This window comes from Ranitomeya variabilis, chromosome 4 (assembly GCF_051348905.1).
Source record: "Ranitomeya variabilis isolate aRanVar5 chromosome 4, aRanVar5.hap1, whole genome shotgun sequence".
Classification (NCBI taxonomy): domain Eukaryota; kingdom Metazoa; phylum Chordata; class Amphibia; order Anura; family Dendrobatidae; genus Ranitomeya; species Ranitomeya variabilis.
In genome coordinates, this window is record NC_135235.1 from 113,257,353 (window position 1) to 113,274,554 (window position 17,202).

The window sequence follows — 17,202 nt, forward strand, 5'->3', positions numbered from 1 at the left end:
ATTATCTCCCGTACTGTATGATGGCCCCCTCACTGTAATCCCTACACTGTATGATGGCCCCATAAATAGCCTCTATAAGGTATAATGCACCAGATATTCTTCAATATAGTATAATGCACTCCCCATATGCAGACTCCATATAGTATAATGCACCCCCATATGCCTCTATACAGTATTTTGCACTCCCCATAGGCAGACTCTATATTGTACATTGCACCCCTCATAGGCAGACTCTATATAGCATGATTCAGAACACGTGAGAAATATGAAGGCACCAGTGGATAAACTGTTTTAAAAACTAATAACAGCTGTACAGGAAACTTTTGATGCTTGTGGTGTAGTTGTAATAGAGTGCAGGGTTGCGTATGTCACCACGGAACAGACAGACCAACTGTTGAAGGGGATTTATTAACAGGGGTAAAATTCTCCTCGCAGGGAGTAAACGGGGTTAATAGTCAAGTAAAACAGTAAACAGTTAAGCGGAATCAAAGGGTTAACGAGTGTTCTTGTAACTTATCAGCCCAGGGAGGTCCTGACTGGAGGGTCCTTTTCCCAATGTGGATACAGTCACCAGCAGGGCTTGGGATCCTGAAGTCTCTTCTGTGTCTCCTGGAAGGTCCGGGGTTAAGTCTCTCTGCAATCTGTTCTTCGCAAAGTGAAAGTGAAACCAGGAAATAGCACAGTCTCGTTGCTTCTGCAAGAGCCTCTATGCACCAGGCTGACAGTCTCCCTGTATTAACGCTGTCACACACACACTGGGCAGTTACTTATCACACTCAGGGATCTTTGCTTGTCACTGAGGTCACCAGGGCTGCACAGTCACTGTCTCTGATTCTGGAGGCTTCCAAATCTACACCCTCACATCCAGCCGTCACTCTGGTGGGTATCTCAGCCTCAGTGCCCTCACGGGGAGCACTCTGTCATGGGGAGCGCGGCGCTGCAGCCTGCTTTCTCTCTGGCACGCTGTCCCCTCTCTGGTGCGCTCTCTCTCCCGCACTTTTCTGACCACTCCCCTCTCTTTTCCCAGCAGTCAACCTGTCCCCTCTGTCCAGGGCAGAAAGTCTTCCCCCCAACAACCCAGCTGTCTGGCTAAGTGGTTCCAGGCAAGGAGCAGGGAAAGCAACCTCCTTACATTCCCCCTCTCTTAAAGCTCGCCATTCCATGGGCGAGGACTCTTCATGCTTCTCTTTGTTCTTCGGAGGGGAGTCAGATACCTGCGATTCTCGCATCTCCTTCTGCCTTTCTTCTTGTAGATACTCCAAGACTAAATGGTTTAGGAGCTGCTCATCAGTCAGGTTGAGATATGCTTTCTCTGCGTCATCAACAACTGCTGTCTTCTTCTTTTTCTTCTTCTTCTTCTTAGCTTTGCCGCTAGCAGATGTCTGCGTAGATGATTCATCCTCCTCCTTGTCGTTATCGGAAACTTTAGGGACTTCTTGTTCAGGCTCCTCAGTTTGGGGGCTTAGTACACGCAATTCTTCTTCATAGCTCCCCCTCTCTTTGACAGGAGCATTCTTGTCAAACCTTGAGTCAGATGAATTAAGACCATGCAGGCAGGACTCTTTGTCATCTGCGCCGGGCTCTGCGGGCATCACTTCCCAGGTATTCTCAGCCACACGCCCTGTCTCACACATCTGCTCCATTTCCCTTGTCCGATCAGGAACTGGTGAGCTGACAGCCAGCACATTCTTCACCTCAGGGGACGACATCAGTGGTTCCTCCTCATCGGCTCGGACATTGAAAACGAGTGTCGCAGGAACACTTGGCACTTTCTCTCCTTCTTCAGGAACTCGTGCTGGACAGGGTAGTAAAGCACTTTGGTGGTCTTCTCGAGAGAACGTCACTTTCTTCCTGCCGGTCTGAGTCTCACCAGAGATGCTTGACACCTTCTCCACCTCTTCTTGGCGTCCGACATTGTGGTACTGTCTTGTCCTAGGTGGAACTCTTCTCTTCCTGCCGTACCATTCCCTCCAGGGGCGACATTCCCTCCAGTTAGCAGGACCCTCAGAGGGGTGAGCGGATCTCTGCCACCGCTCTTCTCGGGTAGGGCAATTTCTGGACATGTGTCCCACCTTTCTGCACGTCCAGCACTCACGTCTGCGTCTGTCTGGAGGGCGCTTCAGTTTGGATCGTCGACCTCGGCAGGGGACATCTCTCATCTGCGGTTGCTCTTCATCCCAGGATACGGAGTTACACTCTGGGGCCGCCACCGAAGCCTTCTTTATGTGGCGCACCTCTCCTATATCTCTTTCTGGCGGCTTCCGCACGTTACCTCGGGATATGCCGCTGGTCCCCAAAACTGCAGTTAGGGCTTTCCCCAGACTCTCAATCTCCTCCCAGATTCTTCTTATCTTCAGCTGGGAATCCCGGGTCCACATTGCCTCCTCTTCATTTTGACTGGATGCTCCGCAGTTGTAGCATCTAGGCAGTCTTCTTCGCCGAACGGCACTAGTCTTACTTTGGAGGGCGGTTTCTGCAGCAGGGATCTTCTTATATTCAGCAACCTCCTCACGGACTCGCTTAAGCTCCTTCTTCAAGTCTTCTACCCATTGAGGGGCTGTTACCTCCCTGCTCCATACCTTTCCCACTGGCACTACCACCCCTTGCTCTTGCTCGCGTGTGCGTGCCTCACTCCCGACCTCAGAGAAAGTCATATCTAGCTTTACACGCATGCGCTCTCGCAGGGCCTGTTTCATCAATACATCTCGCAAGCCTGTCACCAGTTGGTCTCGCAGTACAACGTCAATTGACCCCACACCTATGCCGTCCTTTCGTATAATGGCAGTATGAAGCTCCTGCAGTGCGTTCATATATTGCATCACGGTCTCCCCCTCTCTTTGTACCCGGCGGAACAGTCGCATGCGCAGCTCCCCTACGTCAGTGGGGTCCCCATGCGTCTCCTCAAGTATACGTAATACTTTGTCCAGGGTATCTCTCGCCTGGGGGGGTCTTAGCATAACAGAGTCCCGGGCATCCCCCTCTAGGGCCATCACAGCTATTTCCGCCTGCAGAGCCGGTGTCATAGGATGTATCCGCATCATCCCTCGGATGCGCTCCGTCCAGCCCCACAACATGACATTACTCCCTGAAAATTTTGGTAGGTTAGCTAACATGGCTCCCAGGGAGATGCTAGACCTGGGGCCTCCCTCAACTGCTTGGTCTGCCCCTTCCGTGCTACCGTGTGACATCCTGCCGACTACGCCAAGTGTAATAGAGTGCAGGGTTGCGTATGTCACCACGGAACAGACAGACCAACTGTTGAAGGGGATTTATTAACAGGGGTAAAATTCTCCTCGCAGGGAGTAAACGGGGTTAATAGTCAAGTAAAACAGTAAACAGTTAAGCGGAATCAAAGGGTTAACGAGTGTTCTTGTAACTTATCAGCCCAGGGAGGTCCTGACTGGAGGGTCCTTTTCCCAATGTGGATACAGTCACCAGCAGGGCTTGGGATCCTGAAGTCTCTTCTGTGTCTCCTGGAAGGTCCGGGGTTAAGTTTCTCTGCAATCTGTTCTTCGCAAAGTGAAAGTGAAACTAGGAAATAGCACAGTCTCCTTGCTTCTGCAAGAGCCTCTATGCACCAGGCTGACAGTCTCCCTGTATTAACGCTGTCACACACACACTGGGCAGTTACTTATCACACTCAGGGATCTTTGCTTGTCACTGCGGTCACCAGGGCTGCACAGTCACTGTCTCTGATTCTGGAGGCTTCCAAATCTACACCCTCACATCCAGCCGTCACTCTGGTGGGTATCTCAGCCTCAGTGCCCTCACAGGGAGCACTCTGTCATGGGGAGCGCGGCGCTGCAGCCTGCTTTCTCTCTGGCACGCTGTCCCCTCTCTGGCGCGCTCTCTCTCCCGCACTTTTCTGACCACTCCCCTCTCTTTTCCCAGCAGTCAACCTGTCCCCTCTGTCCAGGGCAGAAAGTCTTCCCCCCAACAACCCAGCTGTCTGGCTAAGTGGTTCCAGGCAAGGAGCAGGGAAAGCAACCTCCTTACATTGTAGCCAACAAGTAGTGCACAAACATGAACAAATACAGAAAGGCAGCACTCACTGTTTCCTGTGGTGAAATTAAGTCCTTTATTTCAATTTATACGGACATCCAAAGTGGCATAGCGGTGTGTGAGGGGAGATATGTGGGGAGATGGAAGGACGTCCTTTTTATGCGGCCCAAGGGCCGGTCCCAGGAGTCCACAATGCTCGGGAGGCAGTCGTATCCTGCCAGCTACTGGCCCTTTATCCCCCAAGTGCATGGTACACAGCGTTCAGTACAGAACGCTGCTTGCACATGAGTGATGACGTCATCGGGTGGGGAGGTTTAGCGCCCAATGCGCTCCCGTCCTCCAGGAAGAGGAGCTGCTACCAGAGAGCCCGTAGCGATCTCTGTGCTGGCAGCTCCATGTGTGCTGGTGGTTTCTGTGCCCGCAGCTCTGTGCCTTTCTGCTGGTGGTCTGTGCCCCTCAGCTATGTACCCCCTGTGATCTCTGTGGCCCCCCAGCTGTGTGCACCAATATGATCTCTGTGCCCCCCAACTATATGCCCCTTGTGATTTCTCTGCTCCCATCTATATGCCCCCTGTGATCTCTGTGACCCTCAGCTGTGTGCCCCAATGTGATCTCTCTGGCCCCAGCTATGTGCCCCCCTATGATCTCTGTGCCCCATAGCTATATGTCTCCATGTGATCCCTGTACCCCAGCTATGTGCCCCCTATGATTTCTGTGGCTACCAGCTTTGTACCCCCCTGTGATCTGTGCGCCCCCTGTGATCACTCTGCCCCTGCTATGTACTCCTTGTGATGTTTGAGCTTCCATGTGATCTCTGTGCCCCCTGTGATCTCTGTCCCCTGCAGCTACGTGCCCCCTGTGATCTTCGTGCCTACCCCCCCGGTGATCTATGTGCCTCCCCGCTGATGCTGTCAGCCCCAGGTCCAATGTACAACATTGCTGCCGGGGCCGAAGAGGAATAAAAACAGTGCGGGCGTGCACTGGGAAGAGCTCGAGCAGGAGCTGCACATTAAATGTATTATGTTTAGCTTTGAGAGAGGTGGGGATGGGGGGCTGCTTTATTCAGAGGGAGTGTGTTTGTATCTGTGTGTGTGTGTTAGTAAATATTTTGCAGACGGGCAGTGTGTGTGAGTATATACTTTGAAGAAAGGTTGTGTTTGTGTGTGCATGTATGTATATGTATACATATTTTGCAAAGGGGCAGTGAGTGTGTATACATCTTTTGCAGAGGGGCAGTGTGTATATATTGTGCAGGGAGACAGTACGTGGTATATATTGAGCAGAGGGACAGTGTGTGTATATATTGTGCAGAGGGGCAGTGTGTGTGTGTATATATATTTTTTGCATTGGGGCAGTGTGTGTATGTCTGTTTTACAGAGGAAGTGTGTGGGTGTGTATATATATATATATATATATATATATATATATATATATATATATATATATATATATATATATATATATACACATATATACACTAGCTGTACTACCCAGCTCCGCCCGGGTTACTAACTGCTGTTAGCAAAATAGAATGTGTTAACAAGAATTTATTCTGCACGCAAAAACCACAAAACAAATAGATAGAAATGTAATTATTGAAATGCAAAAACTAAGCTAATAGAAGCATTTCACAACATATATTTCAACACCAGAAATATTCCACACAGATTTAACTAAATTGGCCAAGTAATTTGAGGTAATCTTCTACTACTTATTTGAGAGCCTTTTTAAAAACGACATTCTTAGTTTTTCTTTCAGGTGCAAAGACGAACAGATTTTTGGCTGTTCCAACTCTTGAACAGGCCACATAAAGTTGACCATGATAAAAGCATGGAGATTGTAAATTGATTCCAACTACTTTCAAGGACTGTCCCTGAGCCTTGTTGATGGACATAGCAAATGCCAGTTGAACAGGTAACTGGAGGCGCTTAAAATCAAAAGGCAAATCAGATGGAATGTGAGGAATTGTTGGAATGAAAACATCTTCTCCTGTGGCACATCCTGTCAAAGTGGTTGCCTCAATTACATGTGGAAACAGGTTTGTAATCAAGAGTCTTGTTCCATTACACAGCTTTGGTGGATCCAAATTTCTCAATAGCAGAATAGGTGCTCCAGGTTTTAGAAAGAGGTTGTGAAGAGGAGGTCCTTGTGGCTCCAAGGAATTGAGGAACTCAGTTGGATAAAATAGTGCTTGAGCAGGGTCTATTACTGTATCCACTGACTTGTAGGTTGTGCACACACCTGGAAGGAGATTTAGAATTTGAAGATTGATCTTGTTGACGCTGTCATTTACGGGAGCTAGAATAGCCCTTTCACACAGCCAGCCAGAATTTTTGAAGTGGAATTGAATGTTTGCAAAAACCTTTGCTTTCAACTCCTCAATGAAAGTCACAATGCAACAAAAGTTGCTTGGGAAGGTGATCTGTCCAGTGGTTGAGTTTCTTGGTGCCTTGCCATCTCCAATAGTCAACAGCTGGCTCGAAAACAGTCCAGCAGAAACATCGCCTGCCATGTAGACCCTCATGATTGTGTGCAGTGACATTTTCTTTACTTTTCTCCAAAGATACGATGCTTTGAGAAAGGCATTGAGTTTGTCTGCAGGGGTTGATCTTGGAATAACAGGTAGTGTTTGGCGGAAGTCACCTGCCAAAACAACAACTACTCTTCTCATGATATATTTGTTGCTGCGCAGGTCTTGCAGCAGTCTGTCCACTGCTTCCAGAGCCCTTTTGTGTGACATGGTGCATTCATCCCAAATGATGGCACTGCATTTTTGAAGTAATTTGGCCAGTCCTGATCTCTTGGCAATATTACACACGGGGCTGTCACTATGAGACAGGTTAAGTGGTAGTTTGAATGTCGAATGTTCTGTCCTGCCACCTTTTAAAAGCGTAGCTGCAATTCCAGAAGATGCCACTGCAAGGGCAATCATTTTTTGTTGTCGAAATTTTGCCAGGAGCAAGTTGATTACTAATGTCTCTCCTGTTCCACCTGGAGCATCAAGGAAGACAATCCCACCTTTGTTGGTTTCACTGAAACTTAAAATGTAGTTGTAGGTGTCCCTTTGATCTCGTACCAATATTGGCTCGTTCTGAGACGCAAATGCTGTCAGTTCATCAATATTGTAGTTTTTCTATGAAAATCTCCCTACACATTTGGATGCCTTCAGGATTTCTTATTGAAGCAGGCAAACCAAGCAACTGTCAGGCTTTTCCTGACATTGCTATGCACTGACCTTCAAGGAGCATTAAAGGGGTTGTCCACTACTTTCAATTAACCCCCCAATGTATCCTCCCGGGGCCCCTAATGAATTTTGTAAATACTTTGTTGGCATTTTAGCCTGTGAGGGGCGCTATGCTGGCGGCTCAGTCCGGGTCACGTGACCCCCAGGCTGCAGCCGCCACTAATTTCTGCTGACGTCAGCTCAATGTTCGACATACAACATGCACCATGCGGCATGCAACATTCAACTTGTATCATGCGACATACAATATGCGACATACAACATGCACCATGCAACATACAACATGCCACATACAGTACATACATACAACATACATATAGACATACAGTACATACAATACATACATACAGTACATATAACATAGAGTATATACTCACCATCACCTTGTCACCTTGATCCCCGAAGCCAGTGTCACCTGTAAAAATATTAAAATAATAAACAAACACTATACTCCCTGATCCGCAAATATCCAATTAAAACGATATAGACCTTCAGTGACACACTGACAGGAGACAATGGCTCCTGCAGTGCATCACTGAGGTTACCTGAGTTCAGGGTCTCACTTTATGGCAATGCTGCGTGGGAATTTTCTCACACAGCTGTGCCACAAATGAGACTAGGGACTATTTCTCTCAGGGGCGGAGGAATGCAGTGTGGAAGGATACCTTCTGTCATTGTATTCCTGGGGCCCCTTGAGAGCGGTCGCATCAGCTGATGCTGCTGCTCTCCACGGGAGATCGTCGTGGGACACTCGTTTTAATTGGATATTTGCGGATCAGGGAGTATAGTGTTTGTTTATTATTTTAATATTTTTACAGGTGACACTGGCTTCGGGGATCAAGGTGACAAGGTGATGGTGAGTATATACTCTATGTTATATGTACTGTATGTATGTATTGTATGTACTGTATGTCTATATGTATGTTGTATGTATGTACTGTATGTGGCATGTTGTATGTTGCATGGTGCATGTTGTATGTCGCATATTGTATGCCGCATGATGCAAGTTGAATGTTGCATGCCGCATGGTGCATGTTGTATGTCGAACATTGACGTGACGTCAGCAGAAATTAGTGGCGGCTGCAGCCTGGGGGTCACGTGACCCGGACTGAGCCGCCAGCATAGCGCCCCTCACAGGCTAAAATGCCAACAAAGTATTTACAAAATTCATTAGGGGCCCCGGGAGGATACATTGGGGGGTTAATTGAAAGTAGTGGACAACCCCTTTAATGCTCCTTGAAGGTCAGTGCATAGCAATGTCAGGAAAAGCCTGACAGTTGCTCGGTTTGCCTGCTTCAATAAGAAATCCTGAAGGCATCCAAATGTGTAGGGAGATTTTCATAGAAAAAAACTACAATATTGATGAACTGACAGCATTTGCGTCTCAGAACGAGCCAATATTGGTACCAGATCAAAGGGACGCCTACAACTACATTTTAAGTTTCAGTGAAACCAACAAAGGTGGGATTGTCTTGCTTGGTGCTCCAGGTGAAACAGGAGAGACATTAGTAATCAACTTGCTCCTGGCAAAATTTCGACAACAAAAAATGATTGCACTTGCAGTGGCATCTTCTGGAATTGCAGCTACGCTTTTAAAAGGTGGCAGGACAGCACATGCGACATTCAAACTACCACTTAACCTGTCTCATAGTGACAGCGCCGTGTGTAATATTGCCAAGAGATCAGGACTGGCCAAATTGCTTCAAAAATGCAGTGCCATCATTTGGGATGAATGCACCATGTCACACAAAAGGGCTCTGGAAGCCAAACACTACCTGTTATTCCAAGATCAACCCCTGCAGACAAACTCAATGCCTTTCTCAAAGCATCGTACCTTTGTAGAAAAGTAAAGAAAATGTCACTGCACACAATCATGAGGGTCTACATGGCAGGCGATGTTTCTGCTGGACTGTTTTCGAGCCAGCTGTTGACTATTGGAGATGGCAAGGCACCAAGAAACTCAACCACTGGACAGATCACCTTCCCAAGCAACTTTTGTTGCATTGTGACTTTCATTGAGGAGTTGAAAGCAAAGGTTTTTGCAAACATTCAATTCCACTTCAAAAATTCTGGCTGGCTGTGTGAAAGGGCTATTCTAGCTCCCATAAATGACAGCGTCAACAAGATTAATCTTCAAATTCTAAATCTCCTTCCAGGTGTGTGCACAACCTACAAGTCAGTGGATACAGTAATAGACCCTGCTCAAGCACTATTTTATCCAACGGAGTTCCTCAATTCCTTGGAGCCACAAGGACCTCCTCCTCACAACCTCTTTCTAAAACCTGGAGCACCTATTCTGCTATTAAGAAATTTGGATCCACCAAAGCTGTGTAATGGAACAAGACTCTTGATTACAAACCTGTTTCCACATGTAATTGAGGCAACCACTTTGACAGGATGTGCCACAGGAGAAGATGTTTTCATTCCAACAATTCCTCACATTCCATTTGATTTGCCTTTTGATTTTAAGCACCTCCAGTTACCTGTTCGACTGGCATTTGCTATGTCCATCAACAAGGCTCAGGGACAGTCCTTGAAAGTAGTTGGAATCAATTTACAATCTCCATGCTTTTATCATGGTCAACTTTATGTGGCCTGTTCAAGAGTTGGAACAGCCAAAAATCTGTTCGTCTTTGCACCTGAAAGAAAAACTAAGAATGTTGTTTTTAAAAAGGCTCTCGAATAAGTAGTAGAAGATTACCTCAAATTACTTGGCCAATTTAGTTATATCTGTGTGGAATATTTCTGGTGTTGAAATATATGTTGTGAAATGCTTCTATTAGCTTAGTTTTTTGCATTTCAATAATTACATTCCTAACTATTTGTTTTGTGGTTTTTGCGTGCAGAATAAATTCTTGTTAACACATTCTATTTTGCTAACAGCAGTTATTAACCCGGGCGGAGCTGGGTAGTACAGCTAGTGTATATACTGTATGTGTATATATATATATATATATATATATATATATATATATATATATATATATATATATATATATATATATATATATATATATATACACACCCACACACTTCCTCTGTAAAACAGACATACACACACTGCCCCAATGCAAAAAATATACATACACACACACACTGCCCTTCTGCACAATATATACACACACTGTCCCTCTGCTCAATATATACCACGTACTGTCTCCCTACACAATATATACACACTGCCCCTCTGCAAAAGATGTATACACACTGCCCCTTTGCAAAATATGTATACATATACATACATGCACACACAAACACAACCTTTCTTCAAAGTATATACTCACACACACTGCCCGTCTGCAAAATATTTACTAACACACACACACAGATACAAACACACTCCCTCTGAATAAATCAGCCCCCCATCCCTACCTCTCTCAAAACTAAACATAATACATTTAATGTCCAGCTCCTGCTCGAGCTCTTCCCAGTGCACGCCCGCATTGTTTTTATTCCTCTTCGGCCCCGGCAGCAATGTTGTACATTGTACCTGGGGCTGACAGCATCAGCGGTGAGGCACATAGATCACCGGGGGGGGGGAGGCACGAAGATCACAGGGGGCACGTAGCTGCAGGGGACAGAGATCACAGGGGGCACAGAGATCACATGGAAGCTCAAACATCACAGGGAGTACATAGCAGGGGGCAGAGTGATCACAGGGGGCGCACAGATCACAGGGGGGCACAAAGCTGGTAGCCACAAATCATAGGGGGCACATAGCTGGGGTACAGGGATCACATGGAGACATATAGCTATGGGGCACAGAGATCATAGGGGGGCACATAGCTGGGGCCAGAGAGATCACATTGGGGCACACAGCTGAGGGTCACAGAGATCACAGGGGGCATATAGATGGGAGCAGAAAAATCACAAGGGGCATATAGTTGGGGGGCACAGAGATCATATTGGTACACAGCTGGGGGGAGCTGCCAGCACAGAGATCGCTATGGGCTCTCTGGTAGCAGCTCCTCTTCCGGGAGGAAGGATTTTACAGCCTAGAGCACTGATGGCGAGCCTTTTAGAGACCGAGTTCCCAAACTGTAATCCAAAATTCACTTTGGCTGGTTTCACATTTGCGTTGGGCAGAGCTGCGGAGGGCTGCGTACTTCCTCCGCTAAGCCCCGCCCACTGCTGCACCTCTTCCATTCAGCTCCGCCTACGTCTGCATGCGTCCTGCGTACCTATCTTTAACGGGTACGCAGGCCATGCGGATGTATGGGGCTGCGTTTGCATGCATCGCTTTGATGCTGCGCCGAACTGCATCAATCAGAGCATGTTGCATTTTGTTGTGGTCGGTGCAGCATCAAAACGATGCATGCGGACGCATCTGCATACATCCGCATGGCCTGTGTACCCAATGTTAAAGATAGGTACACAGGGCGCATGCAGACGTAGGCGGAGCTGAATGGAAGAGATGCGACAGTGGGCGGGGCTTAGCGGAGAAAGTACGTTGCCCTCCACACCTCTGCCCAATGCAAATGTGAAAACAGCCTTATTTATTGCAAAGTGCCAACACGGTATTTTTAAACCTGAATACTGAGATTTTAGATTAGAAAAACAACTCATACATTAGCTCGCTATAGAGTCTCTAGCAAAGAGCTTGTAAGCACTGCACTTCAAGCCGAATATAAAGGCATAGCTAGGATTTTGGTTCGGGGGGGCAAAACTTCTGAGTGGGCCCCTAACCAGGTAACCTTGATTACAGCTAAGGCGGCGCACCCTAGCAGTGGATGTAGGAGAACCTCAGCAGGTGACCGCGCTGTTACTGAAAATAATCTCTATGTAAAGACCATCATTGATATTACCGCTGTGTGGTCAGTGGTAGATACCAGTCCTATGGAACATATAAGTGATTACAGCACAGCTACAGATAGTGACTTACAAGTGACGTTCTTTCTGATGGAATTGTTCACGTTTCCCGTCTTTTCCATCTGGCCCAGACCGACATGACAACTTCTCCTGCATGGTTAAATTAAGAATATTAAAATACTTTTTTCTGGCTGTGTCTTTAATTTTTTTAACCCTTTAACTACTATAGGATTATTAATGGATAAGCGTCTTATTGACGCCTCTCCATTATTAACCGGGATTACTGTCACCTTACGATAGCAAGGTGACATTAACCCATTATTACCCCATATCCCACCGCTACAGAGGAGTGGGAAGAGAGGGGCTAAGTGCCAGAATTGGCGCATCTTACAGATGCACCATTTCTGGGGCGGCTGGGGGCTGGTATTTGTAAACAGGGGGCCAATATCCATGGCTCCTCTCTAGGCTATGAATATCAGCCCGCAGCTGTCTGCGTAGCCTTTCTGGCTATAAAATATAGGGGAACCCCACGTCATTTTTTTTGGGGGGGTCCCCCTATTTTAATAGCCAGTAAAAGCTACGCAGACAGCTGTGGGCTGATATTCATAGCTTGGGAGGGGCCATGGGTATTATCCCCTTCCCAGGCTACAAATATTGGCCCCCGGCCGTCGGCTTTTCCCCTTCTGGCGCAGAAAATTGCACGGGAGCCCACGCCATTTTTTTTCCCTTTTTTTAACTGAAACATATTGCTCCTTAACCCCTTTCTGCCAGATGACTGAATAGCACGTCAACTGGCAGTATCCCCACTTTGAGGTGGGCTCCGGCGTTGAGCCCACTTCAAAGCCGCAACATGTCAGCTGTTTTCAATAAAAAAATAAAAAAATTTTTACATGATCGCTAAATGGCGTAGCGAGAAAAATATCAAAAGCCAAAATTATGTTTTTTTGGTCGCCGCTACATTGCATTAAAATGTAATAATAGGCGATCAAAAGATTGTATCTGCACAAAAGTGGTATAATTAAAAACGTCAGCTCAGCACGCAAAAAATTAGCCCTCAACCAACCCGATATCTCAGAAAATATAGACGCTATGGGTATCGGAAAATGGCGCAATTATTATTATTATTTTTAGCAAAGTTTGGAATTTTTTCACCAGTACAGTACGCAGCATCCAATCTGCAGCTAATCCGGATGTAATCCGGACAGTGGACACGCACCCTACACTATCCATACATCTGTCAATAAATATATCTATCCATAGATATATCTATCCAGATATATCTATAGATAGATATATGAATAGATAGATGCATGCATCTATAGATCTATCTATATGTAGATAGATGTCTATATGTCTATCTGTGTGTAATGGAGTGTGGGTTGGACAAATGTAAAAGAGGAGGTTGGACAATAATGACATCACAAATCTTTTTTTTTTGTTCAATAAAACATCTATATTTAGCTTTCAAAAACTCATACAAAAACGCATAAAAACTGCACCAAAAGAATTTTAAAAAATGCATTGAAACCGCACAAAAAACTGATTCAAAACCGCGCAAAAACCGCACCAAAAACTGCATCAAAACTGCATCAAAACGAGCAAAAACCGCACCAAAACCGCGCAAAAACTTCACCAAAAACTGCATCAAAACCGCTCAAAAATGCAACAAAAACTGCATCAAAACCGCACAAAAAAGCACCAAAAAACGGACCAAAAACAGCATTAAAAACGCATCGGAAACTGAATCAATACCGCGCAAAAAAACGCACTAAAAACGCATGAAAACTGCACAAAAAACACCAAAAACTGCATCAAAACCGAGTAAAAACCGCACCAAAAGCATCAAAAATGCATCAAACCATGCAAAAAACGCACCAAAACTGCATCAAAACCGCACAAAAAATGCACCAAAAACCGGACCAAAAACTGCATAAACGCATCAAAAACTGAATCAAAACCGCATAAAAAACATGCAAAAAATCACAGAAAACTGCATAAAAAATACACATCAAAACCACACAAAAAACTTACCAAAAACTGCATCAAAACCGTGCAAAAAATGCACTAAAAATGAGCAAAAAAAGCACCAAAAACCAGACCAAAAACTGCATAAAAACGCATCAAAAACTGAATCAAAACCGTGCAAAAAATGCATCAAAACCGCACCAAAAGCTGCATCAAAACCGCACCAAAAACGCATCAAACCGCGCAAAAACGCAGCTGCGTTTTCTGCCAGGAGATGCAGATTTTGTGCAGAAAATTCTGCGCCGAAATCTGCAACGTGTGCACCCAGCCTAAAACTGACCTGCCATTATGATTCTCCAGGTCATTACGAGTTCATCAAACATGTCTAGGTTCTTTTTTATCTAAGTGGTGAAAAAATTCCAAACTTTGCTAAAAAAAAATAAAATAATTGCGCCATTTTCCGATACCCATAGCGTCTATATTTTCTGAGATATCGGGTTGGTTGAGGGCTAATTTTTTGCGTGCTGAGCTGACGTTTTTAATTATACCACTTTTGTGCAGATACGATCTTTTGATCGCCTGTTATTACATTTTAATGCAATGTAGCGGCGACCAAAAAAACATAATTTTGGCTTTTGATATTTTTCTCGCTACGCCGTTTAGCGATCATGTAAATTTTTTTTTCTTTTTTTTGTTGAAAACAGCTGACATGTTGCGTCTTTGAAGTGGGCTCTGTTGTGGATTCTGTTTGTGGGCTCCCTCTGGTGGTTACTGCTGGTACTGGGTGACTTTGGTGGGTTGCGGCCTTTGGTTTCCACCTGTCCATCAGAGGCTGGGTGTTTCCTATTTTACCTGGCCTTTCTGTCATTCCCTTGCCGGCTATCAATGTATTCAGATGTGCTCTGTTTGGTTCCTGCCTACCTGCTCCCAGATCTTTCAGGATAAGCTAAGTGCTGATTTTTCAGTTGTTTGGTTTTTTGTCCAGCTTGCTTATTATGTCTCTATGCTAGCTGGTAGCTCTAGTGGACTGAGGTTCTCCCCATGTGCCATGAGTTGGCACATGGGTTCTTGTAATCTCAGGATGGTTTTTTTGATTAGGGTTTTTTGCTGACCGCTCAGTCCCCTTTTGTATCGTTCTGCTTTCTAGTTTACAGCGGGCCTCAATTTGCTAAATCTATATATATCATCTCTATGTGTGTGCCTTCCTCTCATTTCACCGTCAATACATGTGAGGGGGCAACTATATCTTTTGGGGTTCATTCCTCTGGAGGCAAGTGAGGTCTTTATTTTCTCTGCAGTACTAGTTAGCTCTTAGGCTGGTGCGTGGCGTCTAGAACCAACGTAGGCACGCTCCCTGGCTATCTCTAGTTGCGTTTGTCAGGCGTAGGGCAGCGGTCAGCCCAGGTTCCATCACCCTAGAGCTCATCCGTTATTTATTTGTACTTTGCTTGTCCTGTGCTATCCCTAGCCATTGGGGATTCATGACAGTATAGCCGGCCCACAAAGTGTTATTGTTTGGGCTGAAGCAGGAGAAAAAGAAGTGTTTAAGGGAATTTTTTTTTTCCCTTCAGAGTTTCGCTGCCTAGCCCTTAATTGCTGTCTAGCTGCTTCTTACCTCCTCTTAACCCTTGAATGGCTCTGATCTTAGCTGTTTAACATGGATGTCCAGAGTTTGGCTTCCAGCCTGAGTAATCTCGCGGCAAAAGTTCAAAACATACAGGATTTTGTTGTTCACACTCCCATGTCTGAACCTAGAATTCCTATTCCAGAGTTCTTCTCTGGAGATAGATCTACCTTCCTGAATTTCAGGAACAATTGTAAATTGTTTCTTTCTTTAAAATCTCGCTCCTCTGGAGACCCTGCTCAACAGGTCAGGATTGTAATATCTTTCCTGCGGGGCGACCCTCAGAATTGGGCATTTGCATTGGCACCAGGGGATCCTGCATTGCTCAGTGTGGATGCGTTTTTTCTGGCATTGGGATTGCTCTATGAGGAACCCAACCTGGAGATTCAGGCTGAAAAGGCTTTATTAGCCCTCTCTCAGGGGCATGATGAAGCGGAAATATATTGTCAAAAATTTCGGAAATGGTCGGTTCTTACTCAGTGGAATGAGTGCGCCCTGGCTGCAAACTTCAGAAATGGTCTTTCTGAGGCCATTAAGGATATTATGGTGGGGTTCCCTACGCCTACAGGTCTGAATGAGTCTATGGCTATGGCCATTCAGATTGATCGGCGTTTGCGGGAGCGCAAACCCGTGCACCAGTTGGCGGTGTCTTCTGAACAGGCACCTGAGACTATGCAATGTGATAGAATTCAGTCCAGAAGTGAACGGCAAAATTATAGGCGGAAAAATGGATTGTGTTTTTATTGTGGTGATTCAGCTCATGTTATATCAGCATGCTCTAAACGCACAAAAAAGCTTGATAAATCTTTTGCCATTGGTACTCTGCAGCCTAAGTTCATTTTGTCTGTGACTCTGATTTTTTTCACTGTCTTCCATTTCCGTTGATGCCTATGTGGATTCGGGCGCTGCCCTGAGTCTTATGGATTGGTCATTTGCTAAACGCTGCGGTTTTAGTCTGGAGCCTCTGGAAGTCCCTATTCCTCTGAAGGGAATTGACTCTACACCATTGGCTATGAATAAACCGCAGTATTGGACACAAGTGACCATGCGCATGACTCCCGTTCATCAGGAGGTGATTCGCTTCCTTGTACTGTATAATTTACATGATGTACTAGTGCTGGGTCTGCCATGGTTACAAACTCATAATCCTGTCCTGGACTGGAAAACAATGTCTGTGTTAAGCTGGGGATGTCAGGGGGTTCATGATGATGCACCTCCGATTTCTATCGCTTCATCTACTCCTTCTGAGATCCCTGAGTTTTTGTCTGACTATAGGGATGTTTTTGAGGAGCCTAAGCTCAATTCGCTCCCTCCTCATAGAGATTGTGACTGTGCTATAGAATTGATTCCTGGCAGTAAGTTCCCTAAGGGTCGTTTATTTAATCTGTCACTGCCAGAGCATACTGCTATGCGGAATTATATTAAGGAGTCCTTGGAAAAGGGACATATTCGTCCATCTTTGTCCCCTCTGGGAGCAGGTTTTTTTTTTCGTGGCAAAAAAAGATGGTTCCCTGAGGCCTTGTATAGATTATCGCCTTCTGAATAAGATTACAGTCAA